This window comes from Gigantopelta aegis, chromosome 3, assembly GCF_016097555.1.
Source record: "Gigantopelta aegis isolate Gae_Host chromosome 3, Gae_host_genome, whole genome shotgun sequence".
Taxonomy (NCBI): domain Eukaryota; kingdom Metazoa; phylum Mollusca; class Gastropoda; order Neomphalida; family Peltospiridae; genus Gigantopelta; species Gigantopelta aegis.
The window spans coordinates 74,455,193-74,479,992 of record NC_054701.1 but is presented as its reverse complement, the minus strand read 5'-3'; the positions used below and the strand labels follow the sequence as shown (position 1 = coordinate 74,479,992).

The window sequence follows — 24,800 nt, the reverse complement described above, 5'->3', positions numbered from 1 at the left end:
TCAAGCGTACACGCACTACCAAATGACAAAAAAAAAGAAATCCAATTTCACCCTGAACTTTTGTTGAAGTTTTTATGAGATACTGATTTTCATTAATTTAATATACTTACGTGTGATACTTACGTTTTTACGAGATACTGATTTTCACTAATCTAATATACTTACGTGTGATACTTACGTTTTTACGAGATACTGATTTTCACTAATCTAATATACTTACGTGTGATACTTACGTTTTTACGAGATACTGATTTTCACTAATGTAATATACTTACGTGTGATACTTACGTTTTTACGAGATACTGATTTTCATAATCTAATATACTTACCTGTGATACTTACGTTTTTACGAGATACTGATTTTCACTAATCTAATATACTTACCTGTGGTATTTACATTTTTACGAGATACTGATTTTCACTAATCTAATATACTTACCTGTGGTACTTACGTTTTTATGAGATACTGATTTTCACTAATCTAATATACTTACCTGTGATACTTACGTTTTTACGAGATACTGATTTTCACTAATCTAATATACTTACGTGTGATACTTACGTTTTTACGAGATACTGATTTTCACTAATCTAATATACTTACCTGTGGTACTTACGTTTTTACGAGATACTGATTTTCACTAATCTAATATACTTACCTGTGGTACTTACGTTTTTACACAGCTCTTTACACTGTTTTTAACTTAATTTTAGAATGTTGTTGTTTTGATGTTGATCATCAATTCATTTATATATACCATTTATACCACTGTCGGACACCCAATAGCCGATATATTTTTTTTGTGCTGGGGTGTTATTAAACATTCATTCCTTCATACATGTATATATGCATTGTTAAAAAATCTAAATCAGTCATTTTAAAGGTACATGCACACAAGGTTAAAAACAGAAAGAGAAAGCAGCAACGGAATCAAACACTTACATGCTATTATCTTTACACCTACTCAAGGTTAAACAAAAATCGAAAGCATGAAATATGTACCTAGACTTGAATGTGTATTGAAATTGGAACATTTTTGTTCCACCGAATCACTCATTCAACAGAAACGGTGGACATTCTCGAACTTTAAACCAAATGTGGTAATTTGCGTCTAACCATCGTTTGTGGAATTTTAACGACAAATCTAGAGACCTTCTAACAAGTGAGGCATTGTTTTTCCAATTTACATGAATTAGCATCTGATGAAAGGATGTTGATTCACTGGCCACAACAACCTGACTGTTTGTTGGCAAATTCTGCCGATGGCATGAAACAACAGTTACCCATCATTCTACAAGTGTCCAATGTTTACCCGTGTACACTGTTGGCAAGCATTGCAGACTAGTGCAAGATACTTTCTAGTTAAAGGTTGATATTTAAATGTTTCAATTCAAGCAAAGGTTTAAACAACAAAAAAAGACAGAAAAAAACATCTGGGTGCAGTATTGTCAAATACATAAGACTATAAAATTTCTAAATCACTGAATCACATGAGTTTGACAAAATATTTAAATTAATTTTTAGTTAATCACAGAAAGTCAAATACAAATTTTTTGAAGTTTGTTTTGTTTAAAGACATCACTAGAGCAAATTGATTCATTAATCATCGGCTACTGGATGTCATATATTTGGTAATTCTGACATAGTCAGGCAATAATCTAAAAGGGCAATCAGTTATTTGCCTTCATCATTTGTCCTGTCCCTATCTATATTAAGTGTTAAAAGACACTAAGATTAACATTAAGACACTAAACAGCCATAGCTTAAAATGTGCTGAGGTGTCATTAAACGAATATTCCTTTCCCATTTGTATTAAATATTAGAAAATATCAAAAAGGTTTGCATTGTTTAACGAAACCACTAGAGCACATTGATTAATTAATCATTGGCTATTGGATGTCAAACATTTGGTAATTTTGACTTGTAGTCTTTCAGGCACATCTTTCCATTAGCAGCAAGCTATTAACCACAGCCTTAGATATACCAGTTGGGTGGGTGGGGGGGAAGAGACAGGCAGGGAACAGAAAATATCCAATTGGTTCGCCGAGGTTTGATCCTATGACCAAATCACCTCTACCGACCGAGCTAAATCCCATCCTGACAACAACAACCATTCTTATGTATTATGTTTTTACTATTCTCATTCCAGCCAGTGCACCACAACTAGTATATCAAAGGCTGTGGTATGGTATGTGCTATTCTGTCTGTGGGATGGTGCATATAAAAAAATCCCTCGCTATTAAAAAAACAAATGTAGCGGGGTTCCTCTCTATGACTGTCAAAATTACAAAAAATTTGACATTCAATAACCGATGATTAATAAATCAATGTGCTCTAGTGGTGTCGTTAAACAAAACAAACTTTTTTATTATGTTTATTGATCTTATACTTGCTGTACAAAATATATTTACTCTTCTTCAAGGGAGCTCTTAATTCATAGGTTTTTCTCATATTTTTCAACAGCATTTTCCAAGTAAATATGACCATTATCGCACCAAATTTGTCATGACAGTGAAAAGACCTTGCCATGTCAAAATCACTCTCTGCAAGCTAAATTAAACACAAATATTTGGTGAATAAATTGTGATAAAAAACCATCAATAACTGTGGCTAAAAAGAGTCGAAACTATTGAACCGAAACCAAGACGGCAAAATATTGACACAGAGAGATTAAAGAAACCTACGAAACATTCCATACTTACACTGACGAACCCAATCAGACTTTCAAATATTTTTCTCATAGTTTTATCAAAATATAATTTTCTACGTTTTCACTGGATAAACAAATCATTAAGCCAGAAGAAGCAAAGCTGTGAGATCAGGAACCTGATAACTTTCAGTTACAAAAGCAGATCACATTTCAAAGACATCCACTAGAATAATCATATATTTACTTATCTTACTGTCTGTGTATAAACAAACCTACTTTATTTTGCTAACTGTTACATAGCAGTTGCCTAAAGATCATTATGGATGAAAATATGAAATGAATGTCATCAGTGTATTTGAAGATCATCTTGGCATCACCATTAATTTCCTCTTTAAAGACAACTTTACGCTTGATGATAGTAGATCAAAGCATTAACAGAAGACATTTAATATGCAGGACCTATCAGGCCTGTAGGAACTTGAGAGCTGGGGTTCAGGGGGCAAGTGCCCCCCTCCTCCCATACACACACACCACATCCTTTGTTTTACTACATAAATAAAAAATGTTTTAATGTGCTTGTGTCCCCCTCACTAAATTCTGTACCACCCCAACCCCAACTCAACGACTTTACACATTGTTCTTATGGGCCTGCCATTACATAATCTTCTCAAGTCTTTTTAAGTTAGTTCAATTTATTATTCATATTTACATCCACTTAAGGTTCCGTCACACTGTCACAGACAATACTTTAGCTATCTGAGCTGTCTTTCCTAGACAGAGGTTAATGGTTAATGGTTTGTCATTAGTAGTTCACCTTTGACCTTCCACATCCCTGACGATATGTAGCAGAAAAACTAGGCCTCTGAAAATTGCAAGAGCGATGTTTCGTCGTTCGTGTATCTGCTCACATTTTGCATAACCCATTTCTTGTTCGCGCATTGAATTTATGACATGATTTATATGGTCACGACAGGTTACCTAAAAACAAAATGGGTTATCTCAATTTGTGACATGATTTATATGGTCACGACAGGTTACCTAAAAACAAAATGGGTTATCTCAATTTGTGACATGATTTATATGGTCACGACAGGTTACCTAAAAACAAAATGGGTTATCTCAATTTGTGACATGATTTATATGGTCACGACAGGTTACCTAAAAACAAAATGGGTTATCTCAATTTTTTTTGGCATAACCCATAAAAGGATTATGTAAAATTTGAATTCTCAAAGGCCTGAAAACCAACACTTGCAGAAAACGTACATAAACGAAATATAAAAAATCCTTAAATGAAAAAAGAAATAAATGTTTTATTTAACGACACACTCAACACATTTTATTTACGGTTTTATGGCGTCAGACATATGGTTAACCTTCTGACTACTGCAGGCGAGATATCTCGCCCGACGTCACGTCAGTCGATATACTGTACACTGTATACAGTGCATTCCCCAATTCATATTTCCCGCCGTTTTGCACACGACACTCACCGGAAACGGAAATATAATTAAAGAAAAAAGATTTTTTTTTTAAATGGTGGCTTTTGTTTTGATTTTTTCAATTGAAAATATCTTGAAATTTTTAGTTCAAAAAGTGGTTTTCGGCAAGTATTTTCGCTTGACAACAATGGCGGCACGTCGCGGTCATTTTCAGGGATCGATAGCTGATTGTGACAGCTAATTTGATAATAAATTTGATCGTTTTACCAACAACGAAAATTACCAAATATTGCAATATGAATCTTAGTTCGGTTTAAAAAAAACAATTCTGGTCAGAAAACCACTGTTATCGGGAATAATGGACATAAATACTGGACAGCTGGCCACAAATGCCCGTAAGTAAGCGCAACTTTTTCGATTTTTTGCCTAATTTTAATCACCATTAGCCGATCTAAACTAATAAAAATTACAAAAAAAAGACACGAAAATAATACTTACTGATTAATATATGAACTTTATTTCATGTTTTTATAAAACATTTAAGTGAATATATGTGAGTAAAAATTATAAACTTGTACCCACTCAACGTGGTTTTTGTTAAAAATTAATCCAGTAGTCTAAAGGTTAAGGACCACACAGATTTTGAGAGGAAACCTGCTGTCGCCACATAGGCTACTTTTACGACAGGCAGCAAGGGATCTTTTATTTGCGCTTCCCACAGGCAGAATAGCACAAACCATGGCCTATGTTGAACCAGTTATGGATCACTGGTCGGTGCAAGTGGTTTACACCTACCCATTGAGCCTTGCGGAGCACTCACTCAGGGTTTGGAGTCGGTATCTGGATTAAAAAACCCATGCCTCAACTGAGATCCGAACCCAGTACCTACCAGCCTGTAGACCGATGGCTAACCACGACGCCACCGAGGCCGGTCTCCTTAAAAGAATACATTCAAAGAAACTTCTAAATGACCTTAACTTTACACTAGAGTATCGTTCCTAGACCTGATGGGTGGAGGGTATAACTGTTAGACTTACCTGGTGGACAATCATGTTAAATATAAAAGCAATTCATTAAAAGATTAAAAAAATTAAAGGCAATGAGATAATTAAATCTAACTAAATATATGACCTTGACCTTGACCTTGACCGTGATCTTGCATTGGGGTTACATTCGTGGTTCTGGGGTTTGCAATATCATTTGGCGAACATTTATTGAAGGATTAAACGGTTAAAGACAATTGCATAAAATGTTTGAAGTTCTAAATGACCTAGATCCTGATTTTAATTATTGGAGCTTGGACATATAGGTTTACGGTAGCATTAAAAAATAAAATTCAGAATTCTGAGAAGAGAAAACAAAATCAATTGGATTTTTATCTCAGACTCATTTCTATATGTATTGTAGTGTTAGAAGGCATTGGTATGTATAATACAGAGTACATGTAACCTATATTCAAATATCAAATTATAAGTTCATATATATATGTATGTATGTATGTATGTATGTATGTATGTATATATGTATGTATTTAAGAATGAATGAACGCACTGGCTCAGGAATTTTTTAAAACTAAAAAATTTTTATTTTCTAATTTTGCCCCAGGGATTCGAAATTGATTTTAAATTGACCGTTGTGATATACAAAATATAACTGTTTTTCGGTCTTGTTTTAAATTTATTTGGCTAGTACTATGTTTTGTTTACAGCCGGATACGATGTATTTGTTTTTAAAAAATTGTTAGGAAAGGGATAACAACAAACCAACCACTGAAAAATGGATTGGCTTAGAGGCTTAAGCGGCGTGTAGTCGGGTGGAGACTAAGATATCCTTGAGACTTGGATTTTTTCTATATGCAATAACCGGACGTGCTGTAATAGGGTTTTTCATAACAGTTTGCAGATTTAAAAACTCCTCCTTCATAAGTTTACCAATATCAACGCTACGTCGACTGTAAATTATTGGAAATTTTATTTTATCTCTTTTTACAGCTTTACCAGATTCAACGTGTAAGTATGTATGTATGTATGTATGTATGTATTTATGTATTTAAGAATGAATGAACGCACTGGCTCAGGAATTTTTTAAAACTAAAAAATTGTTATTTTATAATTTTGCCCCAGGGATTCGAAATTGATTTTAAATTGACCGTTGTGATATACAAAATATAACTGTTTTTCAATTGGATTTTTATCTCAGACTCATTTCTATATGTATTGTAGTGTTAGAAGGCATTGGTATGTATAATACAGAGTACATGTAACCTATATTCAAATATCAAATTATAAGTTCATATATATATGTATATATGTATGTATGTATGTATGTATGTATGTGTATATATATATGTATGTATGTATGTATGTATGTATGTATGTATGTATGTGTATATATATATATGTATGTATGTATGTATGTATGTATGTATGTATGTGTATATGTATGTATATATGTGTATATATGTATATATATATATATATCAGAAGTTTTAAAGGATATTCATGTATATGTATTGACAATGTCGGAAATCTAAGATATATTACATGAACACCGATAGTCAATAATGCACAAACACTGTTACAATAATTTTATTAACGCATATTGATTAGAATATTACAGATATGTAATAATAATTTGTAATATAATATTTATCTTTAAAAACATTATACACATATTACATAAAAATATTCTAAATCACATTATTACTGACCACTACATATTACAAACTTCAATGAAATCACTAAGCATTAGTGCATACTACATACATAGTACTACTAAAATATTACACACAGAACCGTTATGTAAATTTACATCAGTCAAATGCCCCACCTACAATTTCCATCAGAATATTACATATACATTATACACAACTAATTTTTAATAATGTTGTATTCTTACCTTCATAAAGACTTCACCTAAGCATGAAATCTGGTACTGAAGATTTCCATAAGGATTAAAGCAAAACCGAAAACTCTTTGCATAACTCCTATTTCTACACCATCTACGATGTCATCATTACTTGGGAACAAAGACATCTCTATGTAAACTCTTATCCATGCATGTAAATTCAAACCTGACCGACCCACGGCATAACATCAACCATGGTTGACATGGGCACTCGTGTACAGAAAAAACCGAGGGACCTCCTAAAAACCGCTTCACACTAGACAGAATGCTAACGGTAAACACAAGCCCAGTGCTCAAGACGGGCCGTGTTTGTCTACCCATGCATGTTTTGAGGTGTTTCCCAGTGGTCGCATGTCCACTGCGGAGACTTGTCTAAATACGCATCCCACGGAGGAAGTGCTGCGACATCCCCGAGCAAACTCCCCCTCCCCTCATCGCCGCGCTTGCGGTCCCCGGTACACAAAACTTCAGAGGAGAGCGAAAATATCGGAATTCCGCGGCCATGCAAAAAAATGAAAAGTAGAAAGATTCTCATGCCCACTGTGAGCAAGCAAACAGGAATTACACATGCCCGTCTGTACCGAGGTGGGCTTTCTGGCAAGTGGTTTACAGTTCTCACATACTTTTACTTTACTTTACAAACACTGGTGTCATTGGACGAAACTTCAAAAGAAGTGTACATATATATGATGTAAGCAACAAAATGAGTTCAAAGTTAAAAGATCTTTTTAAGTGACAAAAATTGGTAACACTAATTTTTTCATTAATTCCAAAATGAAATAAGCAAGAGGAATTTAATTTCTAAGTTATTTTTTTTATAAAGATTTATATAATACACGATTAATAAAAGTTTGTTTTGTTTAATGACACCACTAGAGCACATTGATTTATTAATCATCGTCTATTGGATGTCAAACATTTGGTTATTTTGACATAGTCTTAGAGAGGAAACCCGCTACATTTTTCCATTTGTAGCTAGGGATCTTTTATATGTACCATCCCACAGACAGGAATAGCATATACCACAGCTTTTGATATACCAGTCATGTTGCAGTGGCTGGAATGAGAAATAGCCCAATGGGTCCACTAATGGGGATCGATCCTAGACCAACCATGCATCAGGTGAGTGATTTACCACTGGGCTATAGCCTGCCCCAATTAATAATTAAATACTGCTAACTAAATATGCTTAAGTAATGTTAACAAAAAAAAACAAAATATTTCCAGATCCACATCTATGATTGACAGAATTTCTAATTTAGAATTGTGTTAGTTTTAGGTACATTTTATAGGATGCAATTTATTACAAAATTTAATGTTACACCCTAAAAATCTCTGACTTAATTCAGTGAGAACGATTTTTTTTTTTTGCTTCAAATTAAAGTTGTCAAACAGGCACTGAAGCAGTGTTACTTAGATAAAAACTTCATCTTTTATTATTTTAAGGATAAGGATAAAGATGTAGCCCAGTTGTAAACATTTAACTGATGCACAGTCGGGCTTAGGATCGATTCCCGTCGGTGGGCCCATTGGGTTATTTCCCTTTCCAGCCAAATCACCACGCCTGGTATATCAAAGGCCGCGGTATGTGCTTTGTTTTATTTGTTGTTTAACAGCACCACTAAAGCACATTGATTATTTAATCATAAGTATAAGAAAGGAAATGTTTTATTTAACAATGCACTCAACACATTTTTATTTACGGTTATATGATGTCGGACATAAGTATATGGATGTCAAACATCTGATAATTCCGACATATGATCATCAGTGAAAACCAGCTACATTTTTCCATTAGTGGCAAGGGATCTTTTAAATGCACTTTCCCACAAACAGGACAGCACATACCACAACATTTAATATCATGCAGTTGTGGGGTACTGGTTTTCAGTTGTCAAGTGCTTGCCTGTACAAGATTTGTAAGATAGGTCACCCTTGATGAATCCATTGCTTTTTTTCCCCTATCCCAACTTGTACATCAAATGATCAAAGTTATGGAATGTGCTGTCCTATCTATAGCAAAATGTACAAAAGTCCCTTGCTGCTACTTGGTAGGAGTTGCCTCTATGCTGCAACAGCTATTTTCATGTCTATCTAAACAGTGTCATACACAAACACTTAAGGCTGGTAGGTACTGGGTTCGTATCCCGGTACTGGCTTTGTGTATATATATATATATATATCCACCCAAAGCGAATTTAACAACTGAATGGGTAGGTGTAAGGCCACTACACCAACTTCTCTCTCACTAACCACTAAAACCATTAACCCACAGTCCTGGAAATATAACCCAGATAGCAGAGATATATATGCCCAGGATATATGCTTGAACCATAATTGGATGGAAGCACGAAAATAAGTAGAAATGAAATGAATGGTAAGGTTGAAATGAAATGAATGATACGGTGTCATTAAATATACATTGATTTCTTTGGCATAACACAATCAATTACCCAGCATATGCCAAAAAACACATGATCAATTCACTTCACCAACACACACAAAAAGATGGCATAAAACAATTTCAGCTAAACTTGTATTCTTATATATGTCATCGAGATGATGAAGATCTGTTTCTCGACATAGTTAACAGCAAACTGATCTCTTCAAACACACGATCAATCTACAAGCCCCATCGCACTGCTAAACTATTGATTGCCACTGAATGCAATGATATTTCTCTGCCTATGTAACAAATCCATCGGGCCCAGGCATCTTAATCCCCGAAACTGCCAACCAATCTTGCATGTGTGAACAAATGCAAACAAGGCTCAAATTATCAAATGAAACACAAACATAACTGTCCGGGAACCAAAATATCACATTTTGAACATAATTCAGAATCTGATTTTTGGGTGGGAGAGGCTATGTGGATTGTTCATTAAAATGTATGTGTAACTCAAACAGATGGCTTTTAAAAAAAAATTAGTTGGTTGATGTTATTAGTGAAGTGCACAGCAGTTATTTTTCAGTATGCAAAGTTGAACTAAATGTTTAACATAAAATAATATTCTTTAATGGGTTGAAAATTAACAAATTACAAAAAAAATTAATATTTGTTTAACATCACAGCAGCACATTTTAAATAATGGGTATTTGGTGTCTAGTATAGGGTTATTTTGAAACACGGTTACAGGAGAGGAACGGAGACAGAGACAGAGACAGTTTGGTTTTGTTTAATGACACCACTAGAACACATTGATTAATTAATCATCGGCTATTGGATGTCAAACATATGGTCATTCTGACTCATAGTCATCAGGGGAAACCTGCTACATTTTTCCTAATGTAGTAAGGGATCTTTTATATGCACTTTCCCACAGACACGAAAGCACATACTACAGCGTTTGTCCAGTTGTGGTGCACTGGTTGGAACGAGAAAAACCCCAATCAGTTGAATGGGTCCACCGAGATGGTTCGATCCTGCAATGCAAGCGTCTCAAGCGAGCACTCAACCGACTGAGCTATATCCCGCCCCAAGACAGACAGAGACAGAGACAGAGACTGAGACAGACAGAGACAGAGACAGAGACCGAGACAGACAGAGACAGAGACAGAGACAGACAGAGACCGAGACAGAGACAGAGACCGAGACAGAGAGAACATTATAGGTTATCACTACCATAAAATAGAAAGAGATATTTCATGTCCACTTTCTAAAAGATAGTACATAGACAACATAGACAATAACTTACAAGTTACAAGGAATTAAAGATTATCTGTCCAGAGTGAAATTAATGTTGTCAGTCACAAGCTTAAGCAAGCGACTGACAACATTAATTTCATGAGGGACAGATAATCCGTAATTCCAAGTATCAAGTGGGTATTTGTATTTATTACCCATAGTGTAAATAGTTTAGAAACTTAACTTTAAACTTCTTACATGACATAAACTATATAATATACAAGAAGTGAAAGTCTGAGGAAACTGATGACGTCACGAAAGAAAAGCAATGATGTCAAAAGCTATCTTTAGGTACACAAATGAAATGCAAGTAAGAGAGGTCACATTCGTAATGAACTGACGTTTCTAGTGGAAAGTGAATGAACTACAAAGAAATTAGTTTAGAGCATGTTTAATTGTTAACAAGAACAAATTGCTTTTAAAAATGATGTCACCAAATTCATGTCATGACATCATCGGGGGAAGATAGCTTCTATCTTCCCTAGAGAAAGATAGAAAATACATTCACCCGCATCTCACTGCCCATATGAGTACTAAATGTACATACCATGGCCTTTGATGTACCAGACATGGTGCTCTGGTTGAGACAGGAAAAAACTTGAATCCATAGGTGACAATTGATCTTATGACCTATCACATCTGAGGCAGGTACTCTCCCATTGAGCTACATGTACATGTCACCCCAATCTAAGTTTAAAACTTTATTCTGCTTAATGACACCACTATCAGTATTGGATGTCAAACATTTGGTCATTTTGACATATAATCTTACAGAGGAAACCCGCTACACTTTTCCATTAGTAGCAAAGGGATGTTTTATATGCATTATTTCACAGACAGGACAGCACATACTACTGTTTTTAATATACCAATTATGGTGCACTGGCTAGAACAAGAAATAGCCGAATGGGCTCCCCATAGGGGATCGATTCTCAACCAACCACGCATCAGGCAAACGCTTTACCACTGGGCCATGTCCCACCCCCACCCCCCCCCCCCCCCCCCCAATGGATAGATTCTAGATCAACCACACATCACATACTGGGCCATGTCACCCATAGACAGGACAGCACATAACATGGCCTTTGATATACCAGTCATGGTGTACTGGCTAGAATAAGAAATATAGCCCAATTGTTGGGCATTGATTTTAGACCACCACGCATCAGGCGAAGCTTTACCACTGGGCTACATTCTGCTCTGCCAGCCCCAATCAATATGTAAATATAATAAACTGTCTATGTGAGAAAATGAAGACCGATCAATGTTTGTATAACAATACTTCTGCACACTGTTTAATCTGCAGATATAGGGTGTCAAACATAAGGTAATAGCAACATATGGTTTACAATGTGGGAAGGAATTCACTGCTATACCACAATGGATTCCCCCTCCACCCACCCACGCACCCACGCCTAAAGTTCAGGGGTGGGAAATAGATCAGTGATACATTGCTTATTTTACGATTATTGACAACAAACACAATCACATTTATCAACAATAGCAGGACTGGTAGTATTAACTGCGCTATCAAAAGTTGGGTGCACTTTGAACTTTAGTTATTTGGTACAGTGCTACCTAGACTGCCTGTCCTTGGATTATGTATCATTCTCAATGGACTGGTTCTTTCTTCTGTATCAACCAGTGCTCCACAAGCAGTACATCAAAGGTATGTTCTGTCTTGTCTTTGATTAAAAAAAGTTAAAGTTTGTTTTGTTTAATGACACCACTAGAGCACATTGATTTATTAAACATTTGGTAATTTTGACATATGGTCTTAGAGAGGAAACTCACTACATTTTTTTATTAGAAGCAAGGGTTCTTTTATATGCACCATTCCACATACAGGATAGCACATACCACTGCCTTTGATATATAGCAAGCATGGTACACTGGCTATAATTAGAAATAGCTAAATGGGCCCACCTTCGGGGATTGATCCTAAACTTCTTGGAATAAAAAAAAAGGGATTAAAGGTATCACATTTCTGTATCTTCGTATATACAATAACTCATAGCAAAATGTGCAGTACCAATTGCGAACACTGGCTGGAATGGAAAATAATTAGTAATTCTTTTTAATTGTTTTAAAATTATAATGTAAGTAAGGTTTTTTATTATTATTATAACTTCATATATGTATATCTATAATGATAATTGAATAATTTTGTTTTAATATCTGAATCATATACTCTTCAAAAGAAGAAACGCAAAACCACATTGTCGTAACATTTGGAGAATTGATTTAATTATTGAATGGCGAGTCCGATAATTACCAAATGTTGCAGGATTGTTCACAATTCACTCTAGTCCATTGTGAGTAAGTGATAGGACACACCACCAAGGTCAAGATTATCTGGAGTCAATACCGGGTGTGGCCTCCGCGTGTGTTGACAACTGCCTGGCACCGCCTGCCCATTGAAGCAACCAGAGTACGGATGACGTCCCGGGGGATGGTGGCCCACTCGGCCTGCAAGGCTGCTGCCAGCTCGGGCAGGGTCTGGGGCTGTGGTTGTCGCTGTCGGAGGCGTCGGTCCAACTCGTCCCATAGATGCTCAATTGGGTTCAAATCCGGTGATATCGATGGCCAAGGAAGGACATTAATGTTGTTGTTCTGTAGGAAAGCCGTTGTGAGACGTGCTGTGCGAGGCCTGGCGTTGTCATGTTGGAACACTGCGTTGGCGTTGGCCATAACTGGAACGATGTGTGGCCGGAGGATCTGGTCAATGTAGCCCTGTGCATTCAGGTTGCCCTGCACGTGGACCAGGTCAGTTCTGCCAGTGTGTGAGATGGCTGCCCACACCATGACACTACCCCCACCGAATCTGTCCACTTCCTGCACGCAGTTTGCCGCATAACGTTCACCACGACGCCTATACACGCGACATCTTCCATCATGACGTCGGAGCAGAAATCGGGACTCGTCACTGAACCACACCTGTCTCCATCGCAGTTGAGGCCATTGTTGATGAATCTGGCACCACTGCAGTCGGAGTCGACGGTGTTGTAGTGTTAAGATGACACCTCGAACTGGACGTCTGGCACGAATTCCTACCTCACGTAGGCGGTTCTGTACAGTCTGGTCGGATATCCTGCGCAAACCTGGTATTACTGCGGCTGTGGAGGTGGCAGTAGTCAATCGTTCCCGAAGGTGGCGTACCCGGGTGTAGCGGTCCTGCACGTGTTGATCCATGTTGCTGGTAACGGTCCCACAGTCTGGAGATGGTGCTTGGGGACACATGGAATGCCCTGGCAACGGCCGTTCTGGATTCGCCTGCGTCTAGTCGGCCGATGGCATTGTTTCTCTGCGGTTCACTGAGACGTGGCATGTCCTGGATTGTCAACTGTCGGCCAGATACAGAGGCCAGGCAAGTGAACACCCTGCACTTTTATACTGTCGGTGTTCATGTTGCACGTGCAGACAACGCACGTGCAGTGGTGACATGGTTTGCACGTGGCTGCGTTTTTGCGAATATTCACATTTTGGAACTTTATTGTACAGTAGCTGCGTTTTATCGAATGTAACCGTGGGAATGTGTTTGGGACATGCAATGACCTTATATTCACAAAGCATGAACCGGTAGGAAACATAAAATCGGAGTTATAACCCATTTGTACCCTTTTGCGTTTCTTTTTTTGAAGAGTATAGTTTATTGGTTAACTAAAATAAACTAGAATTAAATTAAAATATAGTAAAAAAAACATAATCCACAATTTGATAAAGCTGCTTTAAAATTATAAATATTTTCTCTCTTTTCTCCGTTTCCTTTTTTAATAATAGACTTGCAGCACAGCTATCTGACTCCTTTAACTGTTAGCACAGCTATCGTTTATATCATTTCAGTAACAGCTCTTAAATACACCTCTCTAACATTTTCACTATAGAGCCTGGAAATAGCCCGCTCTCGTATGATTAACGAACAGGAAATATCTTTGATTGATAAGCCAGCATACCGTTCTACCAATATCTGACATTACAAGTATTTTAACTGCCTAATCACGCAGCTCCATCGAGTCCAAACATATTTGAGCGAGTATTTGAGGAAGACCAGTAATGTTTCCCCATGCCAATATTGGGGCCCACAACAATGGCGCTGCAAGAACTGGCTAGGCGGCCGTTCAAATACACAAAATTGCTTGTAATGGATTGAACACACATGACACAGGGGTAAGCCTGAATGCCAGATAAACATGAGAAATATCTGAAATTCACTTCTAAGATTGATAAACAGGCAATGATTTTCAATACTGGCCATTCGTTCCCGTGGCTAATCCCTGGCTGGACAAACGAAATCTCCAGCCACTGCCGCCAATGCATCTATGGGTTTCTGGTGTTGACACTCGTCTGTTAACACACCGTGCAGTTACACCAGCGCAGCCAGACTCTAATCAGACAAGTGGAAAATCAAATCGGTTTGAGTGTGTAATTTACCGTTATAGACTTACCTCAACATGGAGAACGTAATATTCATTATCATGACAAAATTTCAACCGGTTTAAAAAAACATTTTGTAAATCATTAAGTCTTGTTATAAAGTAAAACTGTGGGAAAAACATTACTACGAGTATATTATGCAACATTAAAGTTTGTTTTGTTTAACAATGCCACTAGACCAAATTCATTTATTAATCATCGGCTATTGGATGCTAACAATTTGATCATTTTTACTTGCAGTCTTCAGAAGAAACATGCTACATTTTTTCATTTGAGGCAAGGGATCTTTTATATACACTTCCCCACAGATAGGATAACACAAACCACAGTCTTTGATATACCAGTAGTAGGGCAATGGCTGGATTAAGAAATAAACCCTAATCAGCGACTGGGTCCACCGAGTAGGTTCAATCATGTAATCAAAACCCTTCAAACGAGTTCTCTGCCAACTGAGCTAGATCCCACCCCATCAGTGTATACCAATCTGTCTATGGAAGGAAGGAAGGAAATGGTTTATTTAATGATGCACTCAACACATTTTATTTTCGGTTATATGGCATCGGACATATGGTTAAGGACCACACAGATATTGAGGAGAGGAAACCCGCTGTTGCCACTTCATGAGCTACTCTTTTCGATTAGCAGCACGTTATCTTTTATATACACTATCCCAAAGACAGGATAGCACATACAAAGGACTTTGATGTACCAGTTGTGGTGCACTGGCAGAAGCGAGAAATGACCTGTCTATGGAGAAGTATATATAAAAGATCCCTTGCCTATTATTGTTTTGATAGTAGCTCCTCGGGAGTGGCTGTCCTATAGACAAGGCACCAGATGGAGATGCACTATTGTGCCAAATTATGCCCATTCAAATCTGCATTGTGCGGAGATACCCCTCTGGGGCCTAATTCACTAAACTCTTGCAACTTTGCAATCATGCAGTGCAATGCTAAAAGACTTGCAAAGAGGATACTTTGTTGTCTTGCAGAGCCTAAGAGAGCCTAAATTCCTTTCCTAAATATACAGTAGGTTAAAGTTACTGAATGTTTTGTTTACAGATACTACTAGAGCACAATGATTTATTAATCATCAGCTATAGAATGTCAAAAAGTTGGCAATTCTGACATATATATTCTTAGAGGAAACCCATTACATTATTCCATTAGCAGCAAGGGAGCTTTTTAAATGCATGTTCTCAGACAGGACAGCACATACCATATGCTTTAATATACCAGTCATGGGGGAAATGGGTATAGGACATTTTTAGCATGCTATGATCACAAAACTGTTCAAGCATGTCTGTTGTGGGTACAACCTCTGACTTCACCAGAGAGTTCGGTCTAAGACAGGACTGGGAAAAAAATATAATTTATATAATCAGACGCGGATCTAGTTATAATTTTATTATATATTAATTTTCATTTTTTTTATGATCTCCATCCAAAGTTCACTTGGCATTCCACTTCATGTCATTGGAGCCCCCTAAATGGATTTTCTGGAATCACCACTGACAATAATTTGTTACCTTTCATATTTCATGTTTATATATATATATATTATATATAGCTTATACCTACAAGTGGCACCGTGGGAATGCACCATTACACTACACTACACTACATGTACATCCATCTGAATGAAGTTGTTGCAGGCCATCTGTTCAAGTTCTTTTTGATGAATCTGGCCTGTCACCGTCTCATGACACATGAGATGAAGTGTTGGTGAAAAACTTGGTTAAGACAACATTCCTTATTGAATATAAGAAAAAAGAATAACACACTGAGGAGAGGTGTTTATTTAGGTATGTGATACTTGTGTAAACACCGCTCACTGATCTAATAAAAGACTGTCTTGCAACATCCACTCAATTGTCTGCAACGCATTCTTCCACTCTTCCACGGTTTGTTGGTTTTTTGTTTTACTTCCGTTTCGTGGCAGTCAATTCACCAAGTTTTAATTGCTGTACAATTCATAAAGAATATTTTTGAATACTTACTTTTCTAATAAAAGATGGTCTTGTAACATCAACTCAATGTCTGCAATGCATTCTTCCATTCTTCACCTATTTGTTGGGGTGGGGTTTTTTCTTATTTCAGTTTCATGGAAGTCAATTTATTGAGTTTTAGTTGCTTTTCAATTGAATAAAGAATATTTTTAAAGGCTCGCAGGATCTTCTTTACTTTTCAAAGTTTTAAGTTAAGTGTAAACGTTTTTGTACCGTTTGTAATTAAACATATTTTGTATACCACTATCAGTTTCATAACAGTCAATTCATTTAGTTTTAGTTGCTTTTCAATTCATAAAGAATATTTTTACAGACTTACAGGATCTACTTTTTTTTTCAAAGTTTTAAATAAAGTGTAAATGTTTTTGTACCGTTTGTAATTGAACATATTTTTATATATATATACTACTGGCATTTTCATGGCAGTCAATTCACTTAGTTTTAATTGCTTTACAATTCATTTTTTTTTTACAAAGGATATTTTTTACAGACTTATAGGATATTTTTTGTTTTCAAAGTTTTAAGTCAAGTGTAAATGTTTTTGTACCGTTTGTAACTGAACATATTTTTTTTCACTGCCAGTCTTTCAAAGTAATTAAGCAGGGAACATTTTGTTTTCAAAGTCTGTATTAGCAATATTTCTAGTCAACTGAAAATTGATTAGCAACTACTGTTTACTGTCATTAAATGTGTAGCGAATTCTGAAACTTGCTGAGTGAATCATTACGCGATACTGAATAAAATGTTCCCTGCCATGTACACGTACATATGAATGTATTGGGTTTAATTTATTCTACAAACTACAATAAGTGGTGCTGCGATGTAGGTTAGTATTAGAATGCTTGACTGAGGTACGATGGAGCTGGATCGTAGGATCAATCCCTATTGATGGATACCAGAGATCATCCAGTCTTGTTTCATTTTAGATTTGGGCAGAATATAATTCATTGATAGAGCATTTGCCTGTGGTGTGATGGGTCATAGGTACAAACTCTCCTTGGTAAATCTGTTGGGCTTTATACACCAATCCCAACTATAGTTAAAAGTTTTGTTTTGTTGCACATTGATTAATTCATCATCGGCTATTGGATGTCAAACATTTGGTAATTCCGACTCTTAATCATCAGAGGAAACCCGCTACATTTTTTGTAATGCAGAAAGGGATCTTTTATATGCACTTTCCCACAGATAGGAAAACACATACCACAGCCTTTGACCAGTTGTGGTGCACTGGTTGGAACAAGAAAAAGCCCAATCAGCTGAATGGATCCACTGAAGTGGCCCAACTGACTGATATATCAAAGGCTGTGGTATGACATCAAATAGCCATAGTTTAAAATGTGCTCAAGTGCTGTTAAACATTCCTTTTCTTGTTTTAATATGCAGTTCATCATAGGATAACAGCCTGTGAAATGCCAGTCATAGTGTACAGCATGCAAAAAAGCAAATGGAAGGTCGATCAATACTACAAGCCATTACCCCTTCTATCACCAAGTTATATCTCATTCTAAAATAAAAACATTAAATCAAATTTTCAAATGTTATAACATTTATAATGTTATAACCAAATCGATTAAGTCGAACAACCAAATTACGGGGCCTAATTCACCAAACTTTTGCAATTTTGTTATCTCACAATGGAATGCAAAAAGACATGTAAAGATGATGCAATGCAATTTAACGGAGCTTAAGAGAGCGGTGTAATTTTTTATGTATTCAATAGTCCAGAGAACATTGGGCTATTTCTTGTTCCAGCCAGTGCTCCACAACTGGTGTTAACAAAGGCTGTGGTATGTACTATCCTGTCTGTGGGATGGTGGATATAATAGATCTCTTGCTGCTAATGGAAAAGAGTAGCCCATGAAGTGGCGACAGTGGGTTTTCTCTCTCAATATCTGTGTAGTCTTTAACCATATGTTCAATACCAAATAACCGTAAAATAAAATGTGTTGAGTGTGTCATTAAATAAAACATTTCTCCGATTCCTTTAAACACCAATCCCAACTACAGCGCCCCATGATATATCAAAGGCTGTGGTATGACATCAAATAACCAGATTTTAAAATGTGCTCAAGTGCTGTTAAACAAACATTCCTTTTCTTCTTTTTAATACACAGTTCGTCATAAAAAGGACAGAATGTACAACAGCCTGTGAAATGCCAGTCATAGTGTAAATAATGGAAAAAAGCAAAAGCAAAGTGGATCAATACTACAATCCATTACACTTTTGTTAAGCATTCTATTACCAAGTTGTATCTCATTCTAAAATAAAAACATAAAATCAAATTTTCAAATGTTATAACCAAATTGATTAAGTCGAGCAACCAAATTACGGGGCCTAATTCACCAAACTTTTGCAATTTTGTGATCTCACAATGGAATGCAAAAAGACATGCAAGGATAATCTGCAATGCTATTTAAGCGAGTTTAAGAGAGCTGTGTAAATTTGGCCCCTGAAGTATTAAACAATGTATGTATTCAATAGTCCAGGGAACATTGCATTCAGTATTGCACTGTGATTCACTACACAAGGAGGATGGACGTAGCTCAGTGGTACAGTGCTCGCCTGATGCGCGATCAATCTAGGATCGATTCCCGTCGGTGGACACATTGGGCTATTTCTTGTTCCAGCCAGTGCTCCACTACTGGTGTAACAAAGGCTGTGGTATGTACTATCCTATCTGTGGGATGGTACATATAAAAGATCCCTTGCTGCTAATCGGACAGAGTAGCCCATGAAGTGGCGACAGCGGGTTTCCTCTCTCAATATATGTGTGGTCCTTAACCGTATGTCTGACGCTATATAACCGTAAATAAAATGTGTTGAGTGTGTTGTTAAATAAAACATTTCCTTCCTTCATTACACAAGTTTCAAAGATCGCTAGACAAATTTAAAACATTAAACAGTAGCTGCTAATCAATTTTCAATTGAACAGATATATTGCTGATCAAGATTTTGAAAACAAATTATTTCCTGTAGTAGTATTGAGGTGTGCATACTTCAGTATCAATTTGCATGTGTTTGTGTCATTCTAATACAAGTACACAGCATTACAAAATACATATTATATATATATATATATATATATATATATATATATATATATATATATATTTTTTTTTTTTTATATTATAATAATAATAATAATTGACATATACATTTGTTGAATGTTTTGATGCAATATGTTTTTTACCATTTGTTTGTACTATTTGCAGACTGTTCCAAGTGTGGAATGAAAGCTGCAATACAATGTATCTTAACAATAAAATACTGACTGAATGGTTGTCAAGCCTTTGAATTGATACATGTATATACTGTTTTACACAAAACAACATCCCTTTGTTACATGTATAATCTTAAATTATACTTTAAAAAAACAACAATTTAAGCATATTATTATTTAAAAAAGTAAAAATAATAAAATAAAATGCCTGCTGACCGACTAACTGAAAACAAAGCGAGTCGCGTTACAGCAAACTGAATATTGTTTATGGATGACTTCATTTCATGAAAACAAATTGCATGAAAACCAATGTCACAGCTGGAACACATTCCTTTGTTCCCATGCTATAACTGGTTATTGTTATATTTTAATTATTAGCTATTAAATCAATATTTCAAATTGCAAAATAATGTTGTATGTTTTAAATACATTTCACTACAGAAGATATTTTTGTTTGTCAACAGTTAACACCACTGAGATGTCATTTAATCAATTCAAAGAATGGAATTAAATGTCAAAGTTTGTTTTGTTTAATGCTACCACTAGAGCAAGAATGGAATTAAATGCAGAAATACAAAACACTGAAGTTTTACTTTTGATCTGAGCCAACCTTAAACCATATTGTTTTGTGAACAACAGACTTAATGTCTTAATTTAATTTTTCCAATGACTGGTAAAATAACAAATGAAATTACCAGTATTATTGAAATCTTAAGTCTTTACTTTTGGGGAGGAGGGGAGGGGGTCAGCATGAACCAGACATTTTTAAATAACTAGAGGAGGAAGATGATTTGTGACAATATGCCATATACTCATTTCTGACACCATTTTCAAAACTCACTCTTACCACTTTTTCAACTAGCTGTTTCTTATGTACCATATGTACTCGGTTTCACCACCTTTAGCATTGTTAGCACCAAATCTGCAGATACCCACAGTCAACAACAGAAAATTGGGTCATTTTTTATTGGTGAATATTTCCAACAGGTATATTGTGGCTATCTGAATAAACAACTCTAGTTTAACAGTACGACCACATCAACTGCAATATCTTCGATGATTCCATCAACAGAAATTGTCCAAACTGCATTACAGACAACCTTTAACACCTAATCCGTTGCCATTTACACACAAGACAAATCACTACAGGTATGTTCTAGTTTTTATTACCCACTATATTTACCCACGTGAGTGTATCAGTGTCTAGGAAAAAACAACTTCCAACAGGAATAGGAAATGATCACGTTACTGGCATTAAACGATGAGCTTTCATCACATTTCACCAAGGGTTCTAAATCATTCTTCTGAACAGCAGGGACCAGTTGTGGCAGACTGTTATCGATATGGCTAACTAGTACACTTAAATGACAATCTCTAGGAGAAAACATACCAGGTTTCCCCACCTAAACATTCTTGGCCCCCACTGTTGGTTATGTATAGTGATGAAGAGAATGGAAATACACTTTTTTTTTTAAATGGTGATACCAGGCAAATTATTTAATCTGCAAGTATTATGAGCTACGATGATTTAATCAGGATCCATTAGGTGTTATAGTGCATGACTGAAGGAAGGAAGAAATGTTTTATTTAACAACACTCTCAACACATTTTATTTACGGTCAGACATATATTAAAGGACCACACAGATATTGCGACAACCTGATGCAACCAATTAGCAAAAAGTACCTTTTATATGCATCATTCTTCAGACAGGATAGTACATACCATAGCCTTTGCTATACCAATTGTGGAGAACTGGTTGGCACAAGAAATAGCCCAATGAGCCCACCAATGAGGATTGATTCTAGATTCTCAGGCAAGAATTTACCACTGGGCTAATTTCTAGATTCATCACATATCAGGCAAGCATTTTACCACTGGGCTAATTTCTAGATTCATCACATATCAGGCAAGCATTTACCACTGGGCTAATTTCTAGATTCATCACATATCAGGCAAGCATTTACCACTGGACTAATTTCTAGATTCATCACATATCAGGCAAGCATTTTACCACTGGGCTAATTTCTAGATTCATCACATATCAGGCAAGTATTTACCACTGGACTAATTTCTAGATTCATCACATATCAGTCAAGCATTTTACCACTGGGCTAATTTAACTCCCACCCTGTAAGATTGACATCTTGGTCTAGAATATTGCAAAACTTGGGACATCCACCATTGCCACATATACCAGCTAATTAGCAGCAAGGGATCTTGTCATTGCACTTTCCCATACAATGCTTAGACAGGAGATCACACTTTATATATACCACAGCTTTTGATGTATCAGTCCTAAGATAAGAATCTAGAATGGAACACTTGTCAACTGTTTTAAAGGAGTCACCCAACTCCAGTACTAAGAAGGCTATAATTTGTAAGACTTTATCCCTCATGTGTGATACTATTACTTTACTATTGACCAGCCTCGGTGGCGTCGTGGTTAGGCTGGTAGGTACTGGGTTTGGATCCCAATTGAGGTATGGGATTTTTTAATCCAGATATACCAACTCCAAACCCTGAGTGAGTGTTTCGCAAGGCTCAGTGGGTAGGTGTAAAACCACTTGCACCGACCAGTGATCCATAACTGGTTCAACAAAGGCCATGGTTTGTGCTATCCTGCCTGTGGGAAGCGCAAATAAAAGATCCCTTGCTGCTAATCGGAAAGAGTAGCCCATGTAGTGCGACAGCGGGTTTCCTCTCAAAATCTGTGTGGTCCTTAACCATATGTCTGATGCCATATAACCGTAAATAAAATGTGTTGAGTGCGTCGTTAAATAAAACATTTCTTTCTTTCTTTCTTTCTAATAAGAGTCTGAGACACTAATGTCATGACAATGTCATACAAATTGTATGTGTGTGATGTCATTAGAGATTGAGTCTGGACTAGTTTTATAAGCACGGGCTCAGATCACCCATTATCTAAGTCTAGTACCTGCTTCATAGAGGTGTCTAAATCCACAGGTTTGACTATTAATTGTCCAATGCTGTAATTCACCAAAATCATACTTATTGACCTCCAAATGTTTCTATGGATTAGCAGACTACTGTATCAAGACAGGTGGCTGTTTTATAGAGGTGAATGGATACCCGACACATTCTATACTTGTTGATCTTCCAAATGTTTCATTCAACTGGCAGAGCATCTGTTATCTTAAAACATGTTTACTGCTTAAAGTCAGGTGTTTATATAAGCATGTCTGACTGAATTATTTCTTTCAACTTTGTAAAAACCAACGTGCCTCAATTATACCTGTTAAACTTTCAAATATTCCAGTGGATCATTAACCACAGATGGCTGTTTTACAGAGGTTACTGCCCAAGGGAACACTGTAAGACACGAGAAACAAATGCCAAGAAATTTTTTTAATGCTTTAAAAAAGTAGTTTCGACTTGCCATATAATCATAATTAGAATGCTTTGAGTGCATTGTTAAATAAAACATTCCTTCTTTCCTTTGTTCTTTGTTTCGTTTGATTATATGTACCAACAATTATTTTTAATGGATTACTTTATATTTGCAGGTGATGACAATGACAGAGAACTTATCACTCCAAGAAAAATAAAAGACAAAAGGGAATGCTGTATTATAGACCTTCCATGTGTTCTCAAAGACCATGTGCAACTATTGGTAAAAAGTTAAAGCACCACAAATATGCTTGGTGACCTTCCACGTGTTCCCAAGGACCATGTGCAACTTATAGTAAAAAGGTTAAAGCACTACAAATATACTTGTTGACCTTCCACATAGTCTATGGACCATGTGCAATTTATAGTAAAATTAAAAAGTTAAAGCACCACAAAGATAATTCCTTCCATTTTCCTATGAACCAAATTATGCAACTTATAGTAAAAAGGTTAAAGCACCACAAATATACTTGTTGACCTTCCACATGTTCCCATGGCCCATAAGCCTGGCCAGATCATCTATTGTCCTGTCCATATCTCCAGTATCATCAACAGACAGCCAGTGTGTAACCTCCCAGGTCCCAGGAAGACGAGGGATAATTAAACTGTTGAAAAGCAGCCATTTGTCAAGCTGACACCCTTCAAGGCTCTTGTGTCATCAGCCTGTCTTAATTAGATGATTAATGGATCATCGCTTATCACTAACCTGTTTCCCCCAACCACACCAGCACTCTCTGATGTGACCCTGTAATCATTTGTCAAATGATTTTAATTAAGGGCCTGCGTTCTCTTGTTATTATGCTGTTAAATTGTTCATTGTGTTCCAGGTTTGATGATGTATTAAATTTCGGTCTGTGGATACCACAGTTTCCTCCAAGGGAGGACACATGTTGTGACACATGCTTTTCAAACAAGTCGTTTTTATTCATGGTTTCTCAAGTGCAAACAGAACAACTGATGTCATCAAAGTTACCATTTGGCTGGAAATGCTTTTGGAATTGGCCGGTCATTGTGTCCATGTCACAACTAAAATGAATA

The 24,800-nt window shown here is 36.3% G+C and overlaps 1 protein-coding gene and 1 long non-coding RNA gene across 4 annotated transcripts in view; one reads left to right on the top strand and one right to left on the bottom strand.

Annotated features, from left to right (window-relative positions):
- LOC121369071 (plexin-B-like) overlaps positions 1-24,800 on the bottom strand; it is a 404,054-nt gene that overhangs the window by 348,456 nt on the left and 30,798 nt on the right. The gene's annotated exons all lie outside the window — the stretch shown is intronic.
- Positions 12,250-24,436, top strand: LOC121369073. Its single transcript, XR_005957553.1, has 3 exons — positions 12,250-12,354; positions 21,339-21,500; positions 23,879-24,436. It is a non-coding gene; the product is annotated as an uncharacterized LOC121369073 (long non-coding RNA).